General features: G+C 42.9%; 1 long non-coding RNA gene across 1 annotated transcript; it reads right to left on the bottom strand.

The window, feature by feature from the left end:
• Positions 1–20,176: 20,176 nt before the first annotated feature.
• Positions 20,177–20,882, bottom strand: LOC117445222 (uncharacterized). The gene is made up of 3 exons (XR_004551948.2): positions 20,841–20,882; positions 20,453–20,532; positions 20,177–20,255 (listed from the first exon to the last, which is right to left on the bottom strand). It is a non-coding gene; the product is annotated as an uncharacterized lncRNA (long non-coding RNA).
• Between the last annotated feature and the right edge of the window lie 255 nt (positions 20,883–21,137).

Genomic DNA, 21,137 nt, shown 5'->3' on the forward strand with positions numbered 1-21,137 from the left:
GGAGGCACAACAAGGGACCGCTCCCCCAAAGTAGGCGGTACACCACACGCATCACATACACACACCACCAGTGTTGTGCTAGTTACTGAAAACCAGTAACTAGTTACCATTACTAGTTACTTCATTTCAATAGTAACTCAGTTACTTTACTGATTACTTACACCAAAAGTAATGCGTTACTGTGAAAAGTAACGTTTTAGTTACTTAAAAAAGGGCTCCCATTATATTAATGCCCTTATAGCCTTCATTTCAGTACTGTTATTGCATTGGAGAATAATACAATCTGTTGATCAACTTGACATGCATTATATGCAATCTGGATAGCATCTATATTAGCTAGCTTTACATTTTCGTATATTCTTTCTCCAAGTAGTTGGAAAAAGTTTTCCGTTTCATATGCCGTGTGCCGCCCGGACATGCTATCATGCTAACTAGCTCCCTGAAAGCGGGTGACTCCACTGTAGCCTGCATGTGTTCTAAAACGTACCGTGCAATGGCTTTATCGACTTTTCCCTGGCTAGCAGTCCCTTGGTTAAAATCCAGCCGCTGTTGCTTAGGTGCAGGTGGAGGTGGAGTGGCGTCGGCTGAGTCTCTGTGGTCTTAGCTACTAGCTTCGTCCCAGCATGTTGTTTTTGCAGATGTTTTAAGAGATTTGAATGACTGGTTTGGGCAGTAGATAGGCTCTTTGACCCGCCAGGACACAACTTACATTTAACTAAAACGTTCTTTTCTTTGTGCTCGACAAAAGTGAAATAGTGAGAATATCTCCAGGTGGAGAAACTCGACTTGAGCTCCGCCGCCGCCATGACAGTCTTGTTAGTAAACAACACAAACACGCCCACAGCCCGTCTCCGCATGTGACACAGGAAGTATCTAAGTACATTTACTCAAGTACTGTACTTAAGTACAGTTCTCATCTCTGTTCACCTGGCTGTTGACTATATAAAAAAACTAACGCAGTAACGGAGTAACGCACCATGTAGTAACGGTAACTGAGTTACTGAATTTAAAAAGTAATGCGTTAGAGTACTAGTTACTGCCAAAAATAACGGCGTTACAGTAACGCGTTACTTGTAACGCGTTAGTCCCAACACTGCACACCACACAAGAGACACTCACCTACACTGATACACCAAAGAACTTTTACAAGAAAAACGAAGATGAAGAAGAACTCAGGACCTAACCAACACCTCTATTGCTTGGCCTTAACGCTTTGTTTTTTCATCATGGTTGGAATAATCATTATCATAGTGGGTGAAAGGGGGAGGCAAATCATTGACCAAAGTAATAATCCAAATTCCCCACAAAATGAAACTACACAAGATACCTTTTCTCCTCCAAAAAACAGCCTAACTAGACACGTCCGCAATGTGGCCGGCACAGTAGATAGCCTACGGCAAATTTCACCCAATGTAACCAGAAAGATGCATTAAGACACATCTCGCTGACACTTTGCCTACCCTCGGACTCAAGCACCACTACCCTCATCCCGTACACCAGTTTGTCAAACGAACGCAACCAAAAAGGAGGGTCGTGGGGAAACAAATACCAATGGTACATGACGCTAGACTTTTGGTTCGGAAAAGGCGATCCCAATGAAAGATATAGCTATGGTCGAGCGTGGACCAACTTGGTGGGAGAGACAGGGGCGGATTGGAGTTCATCGTCAACAGGAACAGCGAAAAAAGTAAGGCAAAGAGTACATCTAGCAAAATCCTCATCTGGCCTCATAGTACAGTTAGACTTAACGGGGGTACCCCAACCCAAGAAAGGTGAACCCCCTTGCGCATCCTTTTATCTATGGCCCAAGGCATCGCCAAGCCCCCAATTCTCTATATACGTATGCATGTCCAGTCGCATTAAAAGACCACAATCTGACATAGTATCCGTCCAAAAGGGGGTGGTGATCCACTCCACTAAGGAGTGGACAACTGATCAAGAGTTCCAAGTAGCAACTGGAATCTCGGGACACTCAGCAAACAGCAACAACTGGTTACTGATGGCACAACAAGCCGCGCTAGACACAGGCGATGACTGCCTCGTTTGTATGGGAGCCAGACCCCTGCTCCATATAATTCCTGCCCCAGTAGAACCAATGTGTGCCAATGAATTAATGGGGATAGACAACCCTCAACACAATTGCTCTAAATACGACGTTTACTTCCCTTTAGCCAACGCGGAATTAAAAAAGCCCTTATTCTTTGCAAAAGTTCCAAGGTTGAATTACACCTGTTTCAACACCACAATCAGAAACACTGGGGGGTTCAACAAAACTCTCTGCGACCACATAGTGACACCTACTACACCTGGACGTGGTGTGATCCGAGCAGACATATGGTTCCACTGCGGTGGCAACCAACTCCACGATCGCGTCCCATATAATGCCAGTGGTCTATGTGCACTGGTCACTTTGCTTCTACCAGTGAAGACCTACAAATTAAAAGTAGGGGACATAACAAACCTGGCAGAACAATACCCCTTCATACTACGAACAGAGTCAAACGCAAAGCCATGATTGACCCAGATCCAATGTACATAGACGCGATAGGGGTACCACGGGGCGTACCAAGTGAATACAAAATAGCCGATCAAGTAGCGGACGGCTTCACATCCGTCATCTGCCCCTGGTGTGTCATCAATAAAAACACAGACCGCATCAATTACGTTCATTATAATGTTCAACGCCTAGGAAACCTCACACATGTCGGACTCAAGGCAGTTAGTGAGCAATTGAAAGCCACATCACTCATGGCCTATCAAAACAAAATGGCCCTAGACATGCTCCTAGCAGAAAAAGGCGGAGTATGTGCAATGTTCGGAGAGCAATGCTGCACCTTCATTCCCAACAACACCGCTGCAGATGGCACTCTACAAATAGCACTGGACGGTCTGAAAATCCTCAACTCCCGCATGAAACATCAATCTGGTATCGACGGTAAATGGGACGAATGGATGTCAGTGTTCGGTAAATACAAAACCCTGGTCACCTCAGTATTGGTATCAATGGCCGTGTTTGCAGCAATGTTGACCTTGTGCGGGTGCTGCTGCATCCCCTGTATCCGCTCAATGGTGGACAAAATAATTAGTACCGCCATAGCACCTTCTACTCCCCTGGGCCAACAACTCGCCTTGCTATCCTTAGAAAACAACCCAGACATTGAGGAAGGCGAAGAAGAAGCGGCAGCAATGGACACTTTCCCGACAGCACCACCATTACCACCGTATGGCATAATGTGGGAAAGAGAGACAGAAGCCTAAAACAGCTGACATAAATGTACATAAACAATAGCGTTGTTTTGTTGCCCCAATCATTAGAATGGGGCAAAAGGGGGATTGAAGGATAAAGATAAGGCAAAAGTAACAGTGAATATAAGATATAGTAAATCCTATCATGGAAACGCTAAAAACATTGAGCTGTCTGAGTGGAAAAGTACTGTGTTAAATTTTACTGCTGAGATGCCTCAGCAGTTGGCCGGCTACATCCTGTTATCTTCAAGGACTAGAACACCATGTTACGAGTATGTGTGGCCCTGACCTTCAAAAGGCGCAACTGTGAGCGAAAACTAGATACAGCAGGTAATAAAGACACATCGAAATTAGGAAGAGGGAGTAGGGCCCTGGCCCTGACCTCGGCTAAATCTGGGTGTTGCTGGGCAGAAAAGGCAGATTACAGTAAGAGAGAGCACCAAAGGTGGGGGCTTCACAGCAAATACTATAAAGAACAAGATGTATTCAGGATTCGGGGCTCACTTCAACTGGGATCTTACTCTGACGAGCTTGTCACGGTGAGAACTCAAGAAGGAGTCCAAGGCGCTTTGTGGTATAGTATCAGATTGATATATCTTTGTTGAACTGTGTAATAAAGTGCTTATTTGAAGAAACAATCCATTGGAGTGCCACGTCTAGTTTTGTACAGCTAACAGAGAATAGTGTCTAGGACACAATTCCTTTTCCCTCAGAACTAAGAACGGTCATCGGCAGATCCGGACGGCGACCCCGCTCTGGCCATATCCAAACGATCTGCGCGGAGGACGGACCTGGTCCGGTAGACTCCAACAGCAGATTGACTGTGACAAGGCAACCGGTAATTGTTTGAGCAACACATCCGAACCTTTGCAGGGGATGCCCACTGCAGGTGGCAGAACAGACCTGAATCCAGTAGTCTTCTCAGAATGACTAGAGATCTTCTCATAGTCCAAAACAGTTAACAGGCACAGCAGAATCCCGATATGGGCCATTTTCCCAGACCAGCAGAGCATCCGGATAGGCGTGCAAGCAGGCCCGAAATGTGGAGGCGCTCCGTTCTCCTCGCGATATCCCCGGTGTAGAACCTCCTCAGTAGGCCTACAGCAGGATAGGCGAAGCAGGACCAGCTCGGGGCGTAGAGGCGCTCCGGTCTCTCATCGATATCCCCGTGGTAAAATGTCCTCTGCACCGTAGAGCACGACAGGTGGAGCAGGTGGATACAGGCCTCTGCTACAGCAGGTGTAAAGCAGGCCGCAGCCCGAACGCGAAGCCGCTCCGGTCTCTCCGTTACGCCCCCCGGGGTAAAATCTCGCCAGGACAGCAGCACACGACAAGTGGAAGCAGGTCTCTGCCACAGCACAACTGGGCAGGTGGAAAAAGGGGGCCCAAACAACAACGTGCAGCCGCTCCGTCTCTCCGCGACTTCCCGGGAAAAACCTCCCCACAACAGCACAGGTGCACAGGTAAACCTCCTATCCACGCCGATGAAAGAGAGGCAGCCCTGCCCCTCACTTTCCACGCTCCGTGAGGCGGATGAGAAAATGTGCTCCGCTCGCGAAAATGCGCTCCGCTCGCTCTGATCGACGAGTGTGATTCCCTGTGAGACAGCGTGTTGGTATCTCCCAAATGAAACGCCACCCGTTCCTGTTTCTGTTAGTATTAGGAAGATGCGCATCTTGTTTTTGGGCCTCTCTCCATGCGCTGACAAGACGAAAGGATGTCCACAGCGCGTGAATAAGGGTGGGAGTACTCCACACGTTACTTATATGATTCTTTGAATTGTATAGTAATGTATTATATTGTATTGCATTATTACTTTGTTTAATTAAAACGGATTATTGTTTAACTGGTATCCTGGTGTCTTCTAATTCCCTCCCTGTTATGATTTCAAGCAGGACTCGCCAAAACAACACGCGGAGAGGAGTTGGGTTGTAAAAACCCCAAACCTACAACAGTGTTCATCCATTTAATGTGGCATCTGCTATAATGGGGTTAATGTATGATATTACTTAATAATACAATACATTATAATATATGATATGATAATTACATTTTAGTTTTATTCATTTCTTATTTAATAGTTTCTCATTATTATTATTTGTATCGCTCATCTTATTTTTGATTTTATTAATCTGTGTGAATCTGTGCTGTCCTGTTTTTCACTCTCACCCTGTTGCTGTTTGAACTACTGAATTTCCCCACGGGATTAATAAAGGTCCATCTTATCTTATCTTAATGTATAAGTTGATTTACTTCAATCTACTGTACAATATTACAAGAAATATACTGCATAAAGCAAACTATATACTTTATTTGATCTAAAATATTGATGTTTCTACAACGCCCATTGTGTATTTTGTGAATGAAGCGCCATCTCATGGTTAAATCCTGTAATTGAACAAATGGGGAAATTGGGCAACGCCCTCTAGCAATTTGGCAACACCCCCAGCCACTGCCATCCGCTGGGCTTTTGACTGGGACACACTCATTTGAGTCTGATCTGGAGTGCTACATCTGTAGAAGTAAAACAAGAGAAATAGTTTAGCAATATCCTGTAAAATTATGTAAAAACATGAATAAAACTACACATCTTCAGATGTTATACATACATAAGTGTCTACACTAATAATACAAAGTTATTATTAGTATGCTGTGTGTACCTTGTGTGCACCGCCTAGTGGTTAAAGAATATTATTGAATTATTTTTGTTGAATAATGTTATTTGATTAAAACAATATTAAGAGTACATACTTTCATAGGGGGAAAGTAGAAGGTCAACGATAGAAATATTATATAGAATATAAAAAGTATATAAAGTGATCTCTACAATAAAACAGTTTAGTGCCGGATGTACACAGATATTAATAGGAGGATGTGCAAACAGAAAAACGAATTTATTAACACATTAAAGAATACTTTAGGTTAAGGTCTTCTTTTAAACAAGAAAAAAGCTCTGGGGTATCTATCTACAGATGAATATTAAGCCTGACAAAGTACTTAACGTCTAAAACATTGCTTTCCTGCAATGTTAACTATGTTGAAGCACTTATTTTAACTGATATTATACACATTAATTATACTCTTATGTATGTAGTAGATAGTATAAGAAATGTGCAGAATATGACAGTTTAATGGTGGAGGTACACACATATTGATAGATGTCTTGTAATGCGCTGTTGAGGAACCTGCGACCCAAGTTGTGTATAAGATCAATACACCTTAGAAAATCTTGAAAGGGATGTGCAAAATAGCCATTATACAGTTTTTAATTAACTATTAGTAGAGAATAACGAGTCATGAATATACTTTATAAAGATCTGCAGATAAATGTTTAGTCTTCTCAAGCACCAACTATCAAATATCTCTCCTGATTGTTGGCACTTGACAATCTTCCCTGAATTTTACTCTTACTTTAAAGTCTGCTTTAAGGGTTGTTTATATTCCACATCATTAATCAGAATCTGCAAAGTAACTAAACTAAATGTAGTGAAGTAAAAGTACCAGGTTAACCTCTGAATTGTAGTGGAGTAGAATTACAAAGTAACAATGAGCTGTCGTGTGGGTATATATTAATGCTGCCCATTATGGATACAAGCGATTTTCACCCATTTAGTAATTACATGTTTTAAATGTGTACACACCAATGTGTTTCCTATCGCCTAAACCTCCAGGGCTGTACACAGTTTAATACTGTCAACTTCTAAATTTGGGAAAAACGTCTTTTAAAACTACAATTCCCAGTAGAGACGTGCCATAGAGAACATGTTGCGAAACACAATAGCCAGCATGTGTAGTTCTCGGGGGGCGTTCAAGTCCAGTTTTGAATAGGTTTCGTTCCATTTCAAAGAGCTTGACGCTCAGCGTAACCTTGGCGCAACATCACGGGGTTTTTCAACGGGACTGTAGTCCCAAACGATAGCTGGGGATTATGGGTAGTGTAGTGTCTTCGGCCATCCTAAATCTCGAAATGTCCCGTCTGTTTCTGGTGACTTTATTTACGGCTAAAAAGCATGCTAAAAAGCCCAAGATTATAGAATTAAGCGAATAAATAAAAACAAGGATAATTGTGTGTTATTGTTGAGTAAATAACAGTGTGTTATTTAGAAAAGAATAACAAATTAGAAGGAAGAGATTTAAAAAAAATACAGATTTCAGTATTTTGAGGCTCTAAACCCCATTTATTTTCCTCAAAGACGACAAAAAAAGTCCGACATTATACGATTTAAAATAAAAACAAATAAATAAAAAGATAAAACACTGGCATGTAATTTACCTTAGAATAAATAGAATGGTTTTGAATAATAAATGAGAGTAAAATCTAAAATCATTTGAACAGCGATCAAGCCTGAAGCCACAGAGCTCTTCTGTTACTGTCCTTTCTTCTTAGAGGAAGTACAGAAACACGTAACTCTGGATTTGTTTTAATGTTTGAGGTGCAATAAACGACACAGCAGCTTTTTGTCATGTTAAAACTATTATTTTCTGCCTCGCTCATGAGACAGCTGGCGAAATTACAGCCTCGCCTACTGATTTTAATTTAACCATATATCGAGCCCGATTGTCGATTTCAAAGGTGTGCTCTAAAATGATATTTATAAATGACTATTATCATTATTATAAGCAAGACAATAAATGGCAAAGATATGTAGAAAATAAACGTATTTAAGATACGTTCATAAGGAACATAACGTGGGAGAAAATATGTTTCTAGAAGATATGTAGAAAATAAACGTATTTGAGATACGTTCATAATGAACGTAACGTGGGAGTAAATACGTTTCTAGCTAAACGTAATTCAGAATGCAGTTTAGTTCTGTGGGAACGTAATTTTTAGGAGACAGGGTTGTCGTGCCACACACACAGAGCAGAGCTTGAATGAAACACAGAGATCCAGAAGTAAGCTATTTGTACTCACGAGGCTAGGCTATTATGTTCAGAATCCCTCTCGCTTTCAGGTGGTTTTGATTGAGTGTCCAAACGTGGACGTTTAAGGACTAAAAAACGATCAATTTTTCACTTTGCTGTTAGCAAATAATTTGGCGCTCTAGCTAACAGGAAGTCAAGTAATTTAGCCTATGGGTAGGTCAAAAATCGAATGGGTGCTGGTCATTGGCCTGATCATATCACCTGTGTTGGCTTTATGTTGTTGGTCAAAAATGTGTTTGTTTCACATTGATGTAATCAATAATTTTTCTAATTGCATTTAATAAAAATAATTTTCGAAAAAAAAAAAAAAAACACATTTATTGGGGGTGCTTAGGGGGTGCTTTGGCTATCCTGGGGAGTGCTTTGGTAATCCTGGCGCCGCTCCTGCTCTACAAGCTTTTCGATAAACATGAAATGCATTGTTGGATTTAACATTGTTTAAAAAGTAACCAAGTTAGCCTTCAAGTAAGCTAATTATACCATAGTACTGCAATGAGTTTAAAAGTAGATGTAATATGTAAGAAATTCACAAACAAGTAAGTTTAACATAGATAGACTTTCCCTTTTTATTTTTGGGGCAATTGCAATGTCAACTATGTCTTGGCAGATCAGGAACACATCCCAATAATTGAAATTAGGGGGAACACGGTGTCCCATTAAAAAAGGCAAGAGCCGAAAAAGACACCATTTCTGAGAGGCAGACCCTGTAATTCCAGAAACAGGAAATAAAATGCAAGTCCAACTGTGCGTACTTTGTGTCAAGAAAACCACTTACAACACATTTAAAGTTATAGACAGATTTGTTTCAATTCTGAAAAGCCACCATGTTTTTATTGAAATTATCCAATGTTAGAAGACATTAAATGGACTTCAACTTAGTGCCCTTAAAACCAAGAAAACAAACAAATCCAGTCAAACAGTTGAATAAATAACAAGTATGACCACATACGTTATTTAAATGAAGGCGGATCGCAGTTTATTCAGACTGCCCCTACAATGGGGCGGTGGCGGTGGTGGCGAAGTCCATAGGGACTTGGCTTGGCAACTGGAAGGTCACCAGTTCAAGTCCCGGCAAGACCAAGTGCTACCGAGGTGTCCCTGAGCAAGGCACCGTTCCCTAAACTGCTCCCCGGGCACCGTTCAAAATGGCAGCACACTGCTCCTAACACTAGGATGGGTCAAATGCAGAGAAAAATTTTCCCCACGGGGATTATAAAGTATATCAAAATCAAAATCAAAAAAAAAAATGTACTTGCATGAATTATGCAATGCCAAGTAAAACTGCTGAAAAAACGAAGCAGTTACAAACATCAGTAGAAAAAAAGAAATTATAAAAAAACGACGACAGTCCAAGACTACATCAACTTTCTATTAAGTGCTTTGAGCAAGTCACGAAATATTGCACAAAGTTAAGGATTGTGACATGACATTTAAAAAAAAAAAATACTTTTATGAGTGAAATCTGAAGTTACTCTTCAGATTATGCACACATTATTAATGAAAAAGGTTTCAAGGTGACTCCTAAAATGTGTGAGCAGGTGTTCCCTAAAATGATTTGGTGTATTGTAACCGTCACCAAGTGGTTCTAATGTTCACCTTGGGGTTAAATGAAACACAAGTACAGTACCAATGGAAACGGTTGAACGGTTGTGTTATTATTCAGTGGTTTAAATGGCAATTTTATCAAAGTTGCTTAATGAAATGTCTTTAGGACTTTCCTTCAAGTGTCTGTGTACAGGTAACATATTTTTTAGCAACTTACATTGGTCCATGTTTTTATAGGCCGTCTCGGAGGTGTCAAAGCCTAAGATCAGGAACACATCCCAATAATTGCAATTAGGGGGAACACGGTGTCCCATTAAAAAAGGCAAGAGCTGAAAAAGACACAATTTCTGAGAGGCAGACCCTGTAATTCCAGAGTTCTGAATTAGTCGCTCTGAAAATGGTACGGGTCTGTTTTTTTTTTATCATTTTTACCAATCGCTAGTTGTGTTACGAACTCAGACACTTAGGATGTAGGACCCAATTGCACGACCCGGGAGACAGAGGTAAAGTATTTGTAAGATACTTTATTTTCCAAATACAGCATTGAACAACAAAAAAGGTAACTATCAAATCTCTACCCGAGATGACAAAAATAGAGAACAGAAACTGACAGCGCTCACGTAGTGAGGAATCAAACTTTTTCAAGGAGCATAGACCTGACCAGAGCAAGAGACAATACGAACTGACGAGGAACACTGGGAGACAGGGACATTTAACCACATGACAATGAGAAACAGGTGTGAACAATCAGGGGCGGGACTGACGCTGATTAGCAGAGGAGACACAGAAAGGATGCCAGGTGAAAACAATCAGGAAGCCTGGAATGAGAGATAAATGTTGAGTGAGAAAACAAACACAAAAATGAACCTCTCTAGCATTTCTGTCAGTGCACAACAGTACCCCCCCCCCCTCTAGGGCCGACTCCTGATGGCCCAGGCTGATTGTACAAATCGTGGATAAGAGTCTTGTCCACGATAAATGAAGCAGCGACCCAGCTTCTAGCCTCAGGACCGTAATGCTCCCAGTCTACCAGGAATTGCTTCCCCCTCCAGCAGCTTATGGACCTTGTAAACCTCACCCCCTTCAAAGAACTGGGGCAGTGGAGGGGGCTTGGAGGCGGGAACAAGTGTGCTCTCACATACTGGCTTGATCTTACTGACCTGAAATGTCGGATGCACTCTCATAGTCCTGGGGAGTTACAAGCATACAGAGACCGGGTTGATGACTCTGGACACCGGGAAAGGACCCACAAATCTTGGAGCCAGTTTCTTTGAGGCGACATGGACTGTAGGAGGGAGCGACCCTGTGATGGACGTCTGCAACAGCCTTCATCCGAGCTGAACTTCGGAGAAGAGACTGACGAGCACCAGCCCAAACTCGGCGACAACGTCTGATCATGGCATTAACCATCACCTCTTCGCAGAGGGAAGCTTGGTCAAAGGGATGAAGTGAGCCATCTTTGAAAAATCGATCCACCACTGTTAGAACTAGGGATGCACGATATTGTTTTTTTGAAACCGATACCGATAACTTCCTGCTTCTCAAGACCGGTACCGATACCCGATAATAAAAAAAATGTACGCCACTAATTATTTTAACACATTTTTTTCCTCGGCCGCCCCGTAGCTTCAGAGCGCATCGAGTTTAAAATACCATCTACACGCTGATGCTGACAGCCCCGCTCCTGCCGCCTGCTTGCAGCAGACCACACTTCCACGCTCACCAGCAGGAACCGACTGGCCATCTGGAGGACCGGGAGGGGGTGTGTGTGGTGTGTGTGTGTGTGTGTGTGTGTGTGTGTGTGTGTGTGTGTGTGTGTGGCCCGAGCGAGCGAGAGAGAGACCTTACGTGCATTGTTGTTGTTAGCATCTGGTGCTAGCTAGCTGCGCTAACGGATATAAGGAGCTGTTTAAATGAAAACAGAGGAGCGACATTTCGCCACAACTGCACCGAGCACTTGACTTTATGCAGGAAGCAGACAGTGGTACATTGTACGAGAAGTCAGCACACTCAGCTCGGATACATGAACATGATTGCAGCTTCCAGGCAGCTCTGGTTCGAGCATATGCCTTCAGTTGCACATAGCTCCAACGTGTGCACGCGCACACACACACCCACACTTTGTATTGTATTATTGTCTTCGTACGCTTTGATGGTGATGTTTCAGGTGACTGATCAGGTTCGAAGTATTAGGGAATGCTGGATTTGTGAAGAACTCCCCTCTTCCTAAATTATCGGGCCGATAATTATCGTGCATCCCTAGTTAGAACCGTAGTCTTGCCTCTGGATGAAGGAAATCCTCTCACAAAATCCATTGAGATGTGTGACCAAGGACGTTGGGGAATCGGCAGTGGCTGGAGCAAGCCCATCTTGACTTGAGACGAGGTCTTATTACACGCACACACCGGACAAGCCGCTACATACTCTGCCACATCCTTCCTCATGGCTGGCCACCAGAAACGTTGTTGAATCCTGAACATTGTCCTTGTCACTCCCGGATGGCACGAAAGCACAGATGAGTGAGCCCAGTGGATGACCTTGGAGCGAAGAGCCTCAGTCAGCAGATTGTTGGGACACTTGCTAGGTGCTGGATTCATGACATTCACCTTTTTAACGTCCGACTCCACCTGCCATGAAAAGGCTCCGATCACACGGTTAAGTGGAAGGATGGTCTTGGGCTCTACGGCAAGTGGTTCTGGATTGTAAAGACGAGACAAAGCATCAGGTATTTGATTCCGAGACCCGGGACGAAAAGAGAGTGTGAAGTTGAACCTACTAAAGAATATTGTCCACCTGGCCTGACGGGAGTTGAGACGCTTAGCCTTTCTTATATATATATATATATATATATATTCCAGATTTTTGTGATCTGTCCAGACTAAAAACGGCTGCTCTGCCCCCTCTAGCCAGTGTCTCCATTCCTCGAGGGCAGCTTTTACAGCTAACAGTTCCTTGTTTCCTACGTCATAATTCCGCTCTGTTGTTGTCAACTTCCGCGACAGGTAAGGTACATCTTGTTGTCTTCTACAGAACGTTGAGACAGTACTCCTCCAATTCCCTCAATGGAAGCATCAACCTCGACCATAAACTGGCGCTGGGGATCTGGAATGGTGAGTATGGGAGCTGATGTGAATCTCTCTCTGAGGAGCTGGAAAGCGATGTCCGCCTGGGGAGTCCACTTGAAAGGGACCTTAGGAGAAGTCATGCAGAGGGGCAGCAACAGAACTGCAATTCCTAATAAACTTCCTATAGAAGTTAGCAAATCCTAGAAACTGCTGAACCTTCTTTCTGGTGTGGGCCACTGGGATACTGCACTGATTTTAGCAGGATCCATTTGGATATGATTAGGTGAGATTATGTGTCATAAGAAAGAAACCTCTTCTGTGTGGAATTCACATTTCTCTGCCTTGACATATAGCTGATTCTCAAGCAGTTTCTGCAAAACCTGGCGGAGATGGTTAACATGAGATTTATCGTCTGTGGAGAAAATCAGAATATCATCCAGATACACAAACACTGAAATATTCAAAAATTCCAGCAAAACCTCATTTACAAAAGTTTGAAACACAGCCAGTGCATTGCATAGTCCAAAAGGCATTAGTAGGTACTCATAGTGACCACTCTGAGTGTTGAATCCTGTCTTCCACTCATCCCCTTTTCTTATTCTAACCAAGTGATATGCATTTCTTAAATCTAGTTTGGTGAATATCTTGGCAGTTTGAAGCAGTTCAACAGCAGATGACATGAGTGGCAGAGGATAGTGGTTCTTCACCGTAATGTCATTTAGTGGACTGTAGTCTATGCAAGGTCTCAGAGACCTGTCTTTCTTTCCCACAAAGAAAAATCCCGCTCCGGCTGGAGAAGATGAAGGACGGATAATCCCTGATTTGAGTGAAGAGGAGATGTATTCGTCCATTGCTGCTCTCTCAGGTCTCGAAATCGAGTAAAGTCTCCCCTTGGGAATGGGGGCTCCCGGTAAGAGATCAATGGGATAGTCAAAATCTCGGTGAGGAGGTAGCAACAGGGCTTTGGACTTGTTAAACGCTTCCTATAAATCATGGTAACAGGGAGGTACCTTCTGTAGAGCAGGATAGTCAGGGTGATCAATAATGATTCTACTAGAGTCTGTTGGTGCATTAACAGGTTGTGAAAGTGTACACCTGCCAATACAATCCTCTCTCCATTCCTTAATTGTCCCTGAACGTCAGTCAATGTGAGGATTGTGGGTCTTCAGCCATGGAAACCCCAAAATAATCGGGTGCTGAGCCGACTCGAAAATATGAAATTGCATACTCTCTGTATGGTCCTTATTCATCAATCTGAATGGGCTCAGTGCAATGGGTAACTGTGAACAACAAACGGCCGTCTAAGGCACTGGCATTAACAGGCTGAGATAGCAGAACAGTCTTTATTTCTGGCTGATTGACTAGGCCTCAGTCCATAAGGCTTTCGTCAGCCCCCGAGTCTATTAACACACCCTGGTCAATGGCCTGATTGTTAATAAAAATGTTTACCTGAGTAACAGGTCGAGGAGGGAAGTCTACGGGAAACTTGCTCACCAGCGCCCTCCTTTTGACTGGTGAGCTCGATCTTTTCCCGGGCATGAAGCGAGTTGATGATCCAGCTGGCCGCAGTAGAAACAGAAACCCTCCCGTAGACGGCGCTGCCTCTCCTCCAGAGAAAGCCTGGTTCTTCCCAGCTGCATAGATTCACCGGAGTCCTTCGGAAGTGTAGTCCTCCGACGGTCCGATAACATCGGCTTGAAATCCTCAGCTGGCGGCGCTACCCTCCGAGACGAATCCTGGAAGCTGGGAACAACATCTCTGTTGCGTCAACGCTCCCTCTCTCTTTCCCGAAGACGGTTATCGATCCGGATGGCCACAGCGATGAGGGATTCCAGATCCCGGGGTGTCTCCAGTGGAGCTAGCTGGTCCTTTATTGGTTCCGAAAGTCCCGTCATGAAGGCGTCACGAAGAGCCGGAACATTCCATCCGCTGCAAGAAACTCGGTGGCATAATCTACCACCTGAGGGTTGAGCTGACGCATTTGCAACAGTCTTCTGCTGGCCTCTGTAGCAGGCGATGAGTGGTCAAAAATGCGACTCATAGTCTCTATGAAATCGGCCAATGAGTAACATAGTTCGGTGTCTCTAGACCAGGGGTCGGCAACATTTTTGATGTGAAGTGCCATTAAAAATGGTGCCAACGATCGAGAATTATCAACGAGGGGGGAGGGGGGTGAGGAGCTTGACGCTCGTGAACTATCAACAGGAAGGCGGGGGGAGCCACGCTGGACCTGTCAGCGCAACTTATGATGCCGAATTTAACAAAAACATTTAAATAATTGGTTTAAACGGCATAATAATAAGGACGATCGTCCGTTCTGTGATTCTCCAGAACACACATGATATTAGGATCATGCAGAGTGAGATGAGATCGCTGTCCCTTTAAGAGAGAGAGAGGGGTGTGGCTTGTGTGTGTGTGTGTGTGTGTGTGTGTGTGTGTGTGTGTGTGTGTGTGTGTGTGTGTGTGTGTGTGTGTGTGTGTGTGTGTGTGTGTGTGTGTGGATGGTAGAGCAACAGTGACGTAGCGTGTGTATGTTTCTGGAAGTGAAACGAGGCAGCAGAAAAACAGAGGTATGTGATGTATTTTGTGAAACAGAAGAACAGCTAGGCCTAAATAAATGCAACGGCCTCCCAAGAAGAGCTCGCCTCTCTCCAGTCATTTAAGCTAAAGTGGGTTATTGCATCTGAAGCTTGTTGCTTCTGCCCTCCTCGACTACAGTCTGGGAGCCGACAGGAAAGTTCAACACACAGATGGCCAGTCCGCCCCTTTGTAGCATATTATTTCGATGAGAGATGAGCAGATCGCCCCTGGGCTTTCAACTGGGCATTTGGACAGCTCCTTATGAGTACTGCAATTTGTGAAGTGTTTTCATCTGTGGTGAAAAGATCAGCACTGCACCAGAAGGAAAGCGGCAGAAAGTCATCTGGAGTTAAAGAGAGCGGGGCTGCGTTGCGTGCATAGCTTCCTTCTGCAGGTAACGGGGAGACGCGCTTTGGCGGCGGTCTCGTTCAGGATCCGAAAATAAAAAAAGATGTGCACACTTATTCCACTTATTCCTAGTGTGCCACTGGTTGCTGGCACGGTTGCCGACCCCTGTTCTAGACCAGTGCTTCTCAAAGTGTGGTCCACCTAGTGGTCCATGAGTATATTTGTAACATTTCACATTTGAAATAAATAAATAAATGTATTCCGCACTCTCGCGGGAATATCTCCGCAATGGAGCGAGGTTTCACTTTCAATTGCATGAAATAGCCCAGCACAACCCCTTCATCACACATGTTGCCACTTGTTATACCATTTTCAGGCGATCTGTTCTAGAAAAACGATGTGTTTTTTTATATTTGTGGAGTTAGGTGGTCCACGAGTGTTTTTTTATTGGTTAAGTGGTCCTTGGTATGAAAAAGTTTGAGAAACCCTGCTCTAGACCATTCTGCAGTAGTCCAGGCTGCAGCTCTTCCCGTCAAGTGAGACACGATAAACGTGACTTTACCATGGTCAGATGAAAAAGCTCCTGGGTTGTGTTGAAAATGCAGATCGCACTGTACCAGAAAGGCTCTGCAATTCGAGGAGTCTCCGGAAAATCTCTCCGGAAGAGCCAGCCGTAAAGGGGAAGAAATAGCCTGATTTGGGTAAACTGTGTCAGCTGGAGTATTGACAGGCAACCTCTCAGCTGTGGATGATGTCACCGGAAGAACAGTCTGTTGGTGAGTGAAACAATGATGCATCTGTGTAGAGATGTTTTCTTGATAAGCTGCCTGGCATCCTTCCAGCTCTTTCCTTTCCTGGGCAGCTATGCCCAGCTGTTCCTCATGGTAATAAATCCTCACATCTTGTGCTGACAGGGCGGCGTGAAGCGTTCTTGGGTCGGCTGGGTCCATAATGGTCAGTTCGTTCTGTTACGAACTCAGACCTAATTGCACGACCCGGGAGACAGAGGTAAAGTATTTGTAAGATACTTTAATTTCCAAATACAGCATTGAACAACAAAAAAGGTAACTATCAAATATTTAGCCGAGATGACAAAAATAGAGAACAAAAACTGACAGCGCTCACGTAGTGAGGAATCACACTTTTTCAAGAGCACAAGGAGCATAGACCTGACCATACCAAGAGACAATACGAACTGACGAGGAACACTGGGAGACAGGGACATTTAACCACATGACAATGAGAAACAGGTGTGAACAATCAGGGGCGGGACTGACGCTGATGAGCACAAGAGACACAGAAAGGATGCCAGGTGAAAACAATCAGGAAGCCTGGAATGAGAGATAAATGTTGAGTGAGAAAACAAACATAAAAATGAACCTCTAGCATTTATGTCGGTGCACAACAAGTTGTTGTAGTTCTTCATTAATTTCCTGTATGGTTATGTGTTTCTCTTTGTGTGCTTTGCACACAACTAGCTTCACTATAAGTGGAACGACTCCTAATAAATTGTGCATTATGTCAGGTGGAAATGCTTTCGTCACATCAAAATACTTTAGCTCATTTAATGGAGAAGGACCATTTACTCCATACGTCACTTTATGCTCAGGGTTTTCAATACATTTCAGATGATACTCGTGTGCCTCTGGGGTTCTCGAGACAACATCTTCCTCATTAAAATGTTCTTTCATTTCTGTGTAAGTTGCCATGCAAACCAGCAAATTATATTTGAGTTAAACAACATAGTAAAACCAGCCAACATGTGGGCTGAAAGATTATCTGCTGAAAATGTTGCTAGTGCAGCATGAATAGTCTGCTCAATCCCATCCACTATGATGGTGATACCATCTCTTTCAAGTTTTTTAAGATCGTCTAACATGGGTTTTAAGCAGGGGCGGGTCTAGAAAAAATATTCATGGGGTGGCAAGAGGGTGGCAGGAGATTTTGAGGGGTGGCATCCACTGGCAGAAGTATATGCTGATTTAATCGCAGTCATATCAATCAATGTTAACTTGGAAAGCCACAATATTGATATTTTAACTCAATAACATTAGGTGACATTATTGTGGCACATCAGTAAAGCTTTACATATAAATATATAAGGTGGCAGACATAATTTAATGAATTTTAAATGAACAATAACTGAATGAGTTTGTTTCACTCTTAGACCAGCAGGGGTACCAAATCAATGCAGACTGCTGCAATAAGTACATTAATTAACAGTCTCATCGATGTTTTTCTGAATGAATATGATACTATTAACTATCATATCATTCCTATCAGCTGTCAATCACTGTTATGATTCACATATTCATTTATTATTAAATAAACTATATTTTTTAGTTAATGATGAATGTTCCTCAAGATGCTTGCTCACCCTCCTTCAAATTTGAAAGACAAGTAATTACTAGCATATATCAAAATTCTAAAGAATCAAAAGAACAGTTCAGCGCCCCACGACTTTACTGCAAACAGTTACAACCTGGACTTTACATCAGAAAGAACAAACATTAAAGAAGTGACTAACTGCATCAAAACGTGTATTCAGCTAAAACATATACATCGCTGCAGTTATTATCCAGTGGAAAGTCCTTACCTACTGGCCTAGTTAAATCAAAGTGGTTACTTTTTTTTGGCTGGGCAGTGTAGTTTTACACACCGTCTTATTTGACATTCTCAGGACTTAAAACAGTTTTTGGGGGGCAGATCCCCACAAAGAAAACAAATATATACACACCTACAAGGTCATCATCTTAACAGTTTTTTACGCTCATCCGTGAGCAGAGCATCAAGTTGGCATGTTTATTACAGCTGAATGCAGCGATTACCAGTTTGTTCAGCAAAACGCCTCACAAATGTATTAAGATCCAAAGCTTTAGTGCGTTTTGATTCAATGCTGAGTACAGCCAAACTTGACAGTCTCTTCTCTGTCATTGTCGACCGCAAATACCTCATTCCTTCCTTCTACTTGGGTCTGAATGCTTATCGTTTTGCGCCGTCCCGTTCAAATGAAATCGCCGCCATTCACATTTCCATACTCGCACCAGGGCCGGGGTTACAAGACTTGCGTCCTGTGCTGCATTCACTTGCACTCGGACATTAGAGACTTCTCTCATAAATGTCTGATGAGCCACAACTTTTCTTTCAAAACAAAGCTGCCAACTGGGGTGGCAGCTAGGGTGGCAAGGCCTATCTTTAGGATGGCGGTTGCCACCCCAGTAGATCCGCCCCTGGTTTTAAGATGGTTTGTAAACCACAGTGTTTCACAAACTATTGACGGACTAAAAGAGCCAGATGGATATGCTTAAGTTTTGATCGATGTTTGCCATCAATGTTGCCTATAGTATAATATAACGCACAAAGCTTGTGCTTGGTTCTCTTTGAGCCTAAGGGATTGACCACTTCAAATTCATCTTCATAGAAATCAAGACGTAAGGCATGTGGATTATCTTTGAAGAAGGGATGTTCCTCGAAGTAAGTACCGTCAGAGTAGTCACATAAGTAATCTGGATCTCTGTCCATATACCTGTTAGCCTGAATGTCATCGACTATGTCCTCATGTGAACAATAGTGTGTTAAAACCTCTGATCGGCACATAAGAGTATGCACCTATTTTGTGACCACTTTCTGACCTCAAAACATGATGCACGGGTTCAACCAATTTGAGCTTAGACTTACAATGTTCTTTCAACATGTATGGCGATCTCACAGCTGCTGTAGCTTTTTCAAAAAAATCATTAGACTGCATTACCTCTCTTAGTTCAGGACATTACAAAATATTGAACCCATTTTCTTGAAGATGGTACGTAATAAAAGCGTCGTCATTTACAATTTCCTGTTGAACAGCCTGTGGAATGTGATTGTTTTCTCTACATTTTAAGAATGAAGCTACAGAGATTTACTTTAACATTTTTCAATAGTTCATCCATACTAGGTGGTATGTCTGCCCTAGCCTCAGGCAGTAGATCATTGTCCATGTTGTCCATATCACTGTCATTGTTTAGATCAGTGTCATTGTCCATATCATTCGCACCGCTATCAGGTAGCACGTGCTCTCCATGTTTACGATACACATGACGCCTGAATGATTCGTATAATGTGAACGTTGACTTGCGGTCATTTAGTCCACAAGTAATATTAATGTTGGCTTTGTGCGCGTGGATAAGACCAACATGTTGAACTAGTTTCATTAAGGTGAAGGTGGTTCTTCTACACCTTGTACATCTATATGGTCGTGGCATTTTTAGTAGCCTACAGTAGATTGATCATTCGGGTCACAGTGACTGGTCAGGGCTTTTCACCCACCTCAGTAATGTCTAGTATAGTATGTTGGAGAAAAGTCAGCGTATTCTTCATGTAGGGTGGGTAAGCCAAGTTGAAAACAAAGTAGGCACAGAAGGCTGAAATTACCCCATCTTCAACTCCTGCGCCCCTGCACAGATCCACACTGTCCAATTTGACCAAAACCGGAACCTTCCTGGTAAAGGCCATCTTCCAGTCGGTGTCTACCAACTGTACAGTTGGGTAGGGACTTGGAGCGTCGTGCTGTTCAGAGAAAAATAAAAATTACAGAACAATGGTGAAGTTAGCAAGTTATTAAAACTGATCCAGCTTCATGATCAAGGCTCCATACCATCATTATAGTCTAGCAAAAAACAGCATGAAACTTAATTATTACAATTTTCTAGTGAGACAAAAACAAGTTTTTTACCCCTGTAGATTATAAGGCACTAACTCCATACCTGTCCCAATGTAATGAACTGGTCGGCCTTCTCTTTAAAGATGTGGGGCAGCAGGATCAGCGCAGCACGGAAGTCCACATCTGTAGGACAAGGTGGAATAAGTCAAAGTTAAACATTTAAACGTAATTTGAGATTTTCAAATGAGATTTTCAAGACCTAGCCTAGTTGACTGCCTTTTGATAAGAGTGCACAAAGCAGATGGAAATCACTTCAGGCAACATGTTGACTTTTCTGTAAATTGAATGCAAAAGTGTAATGAAAATCCAGTCTGTGCCTATTAAAGCCTTTTAGTACGAGAGAAAAATAACTCATAAAATAATGATTTATTTTATACAAAAGCGCTTTAAAAAAAGCACTGACCATAAACAAAAATAAAACGGTAGAATACCTGGTAGATCCTCTGCCAACATTTCCTCCCTAGCTTCATAGTAAATTGTGGCTAATGGGGATTTTCCGTGTGCTAGCTTGACCACCTTCGGCACTATGCCGGTGAAGCCTTCTTTCCAACGCCGGCACACATTCACCGCAGATGGCTGGATCCTGTCAACCTCATCGCACAACTGAAAATAATTGATAGAAAGGGGAAATTCATTAGTAATTTTACCAAATCATCTCAATATTGAAGGACCAGACCAGTATTAAAATAACTCTCTTTTCAATGAAATTGACTGTTACTGTTCCGAGT

This window comes from Pseudochaenichthys georgianus, chromosome 4, assembly GCF_902827115.2.
Source record: "Pseudochaenichthys georgianus chromosome 4, fPseGeo1.2, whole genome shotgun sequence".
NCBI classification, from domain to species: domain Eukaryota; kingdom Metazoa; phylum Chordata; class Actinopteri; order Perciformes; family Channichthyidae; genus Pseudochaenichthys; species Pseudochaenichthys georgianus.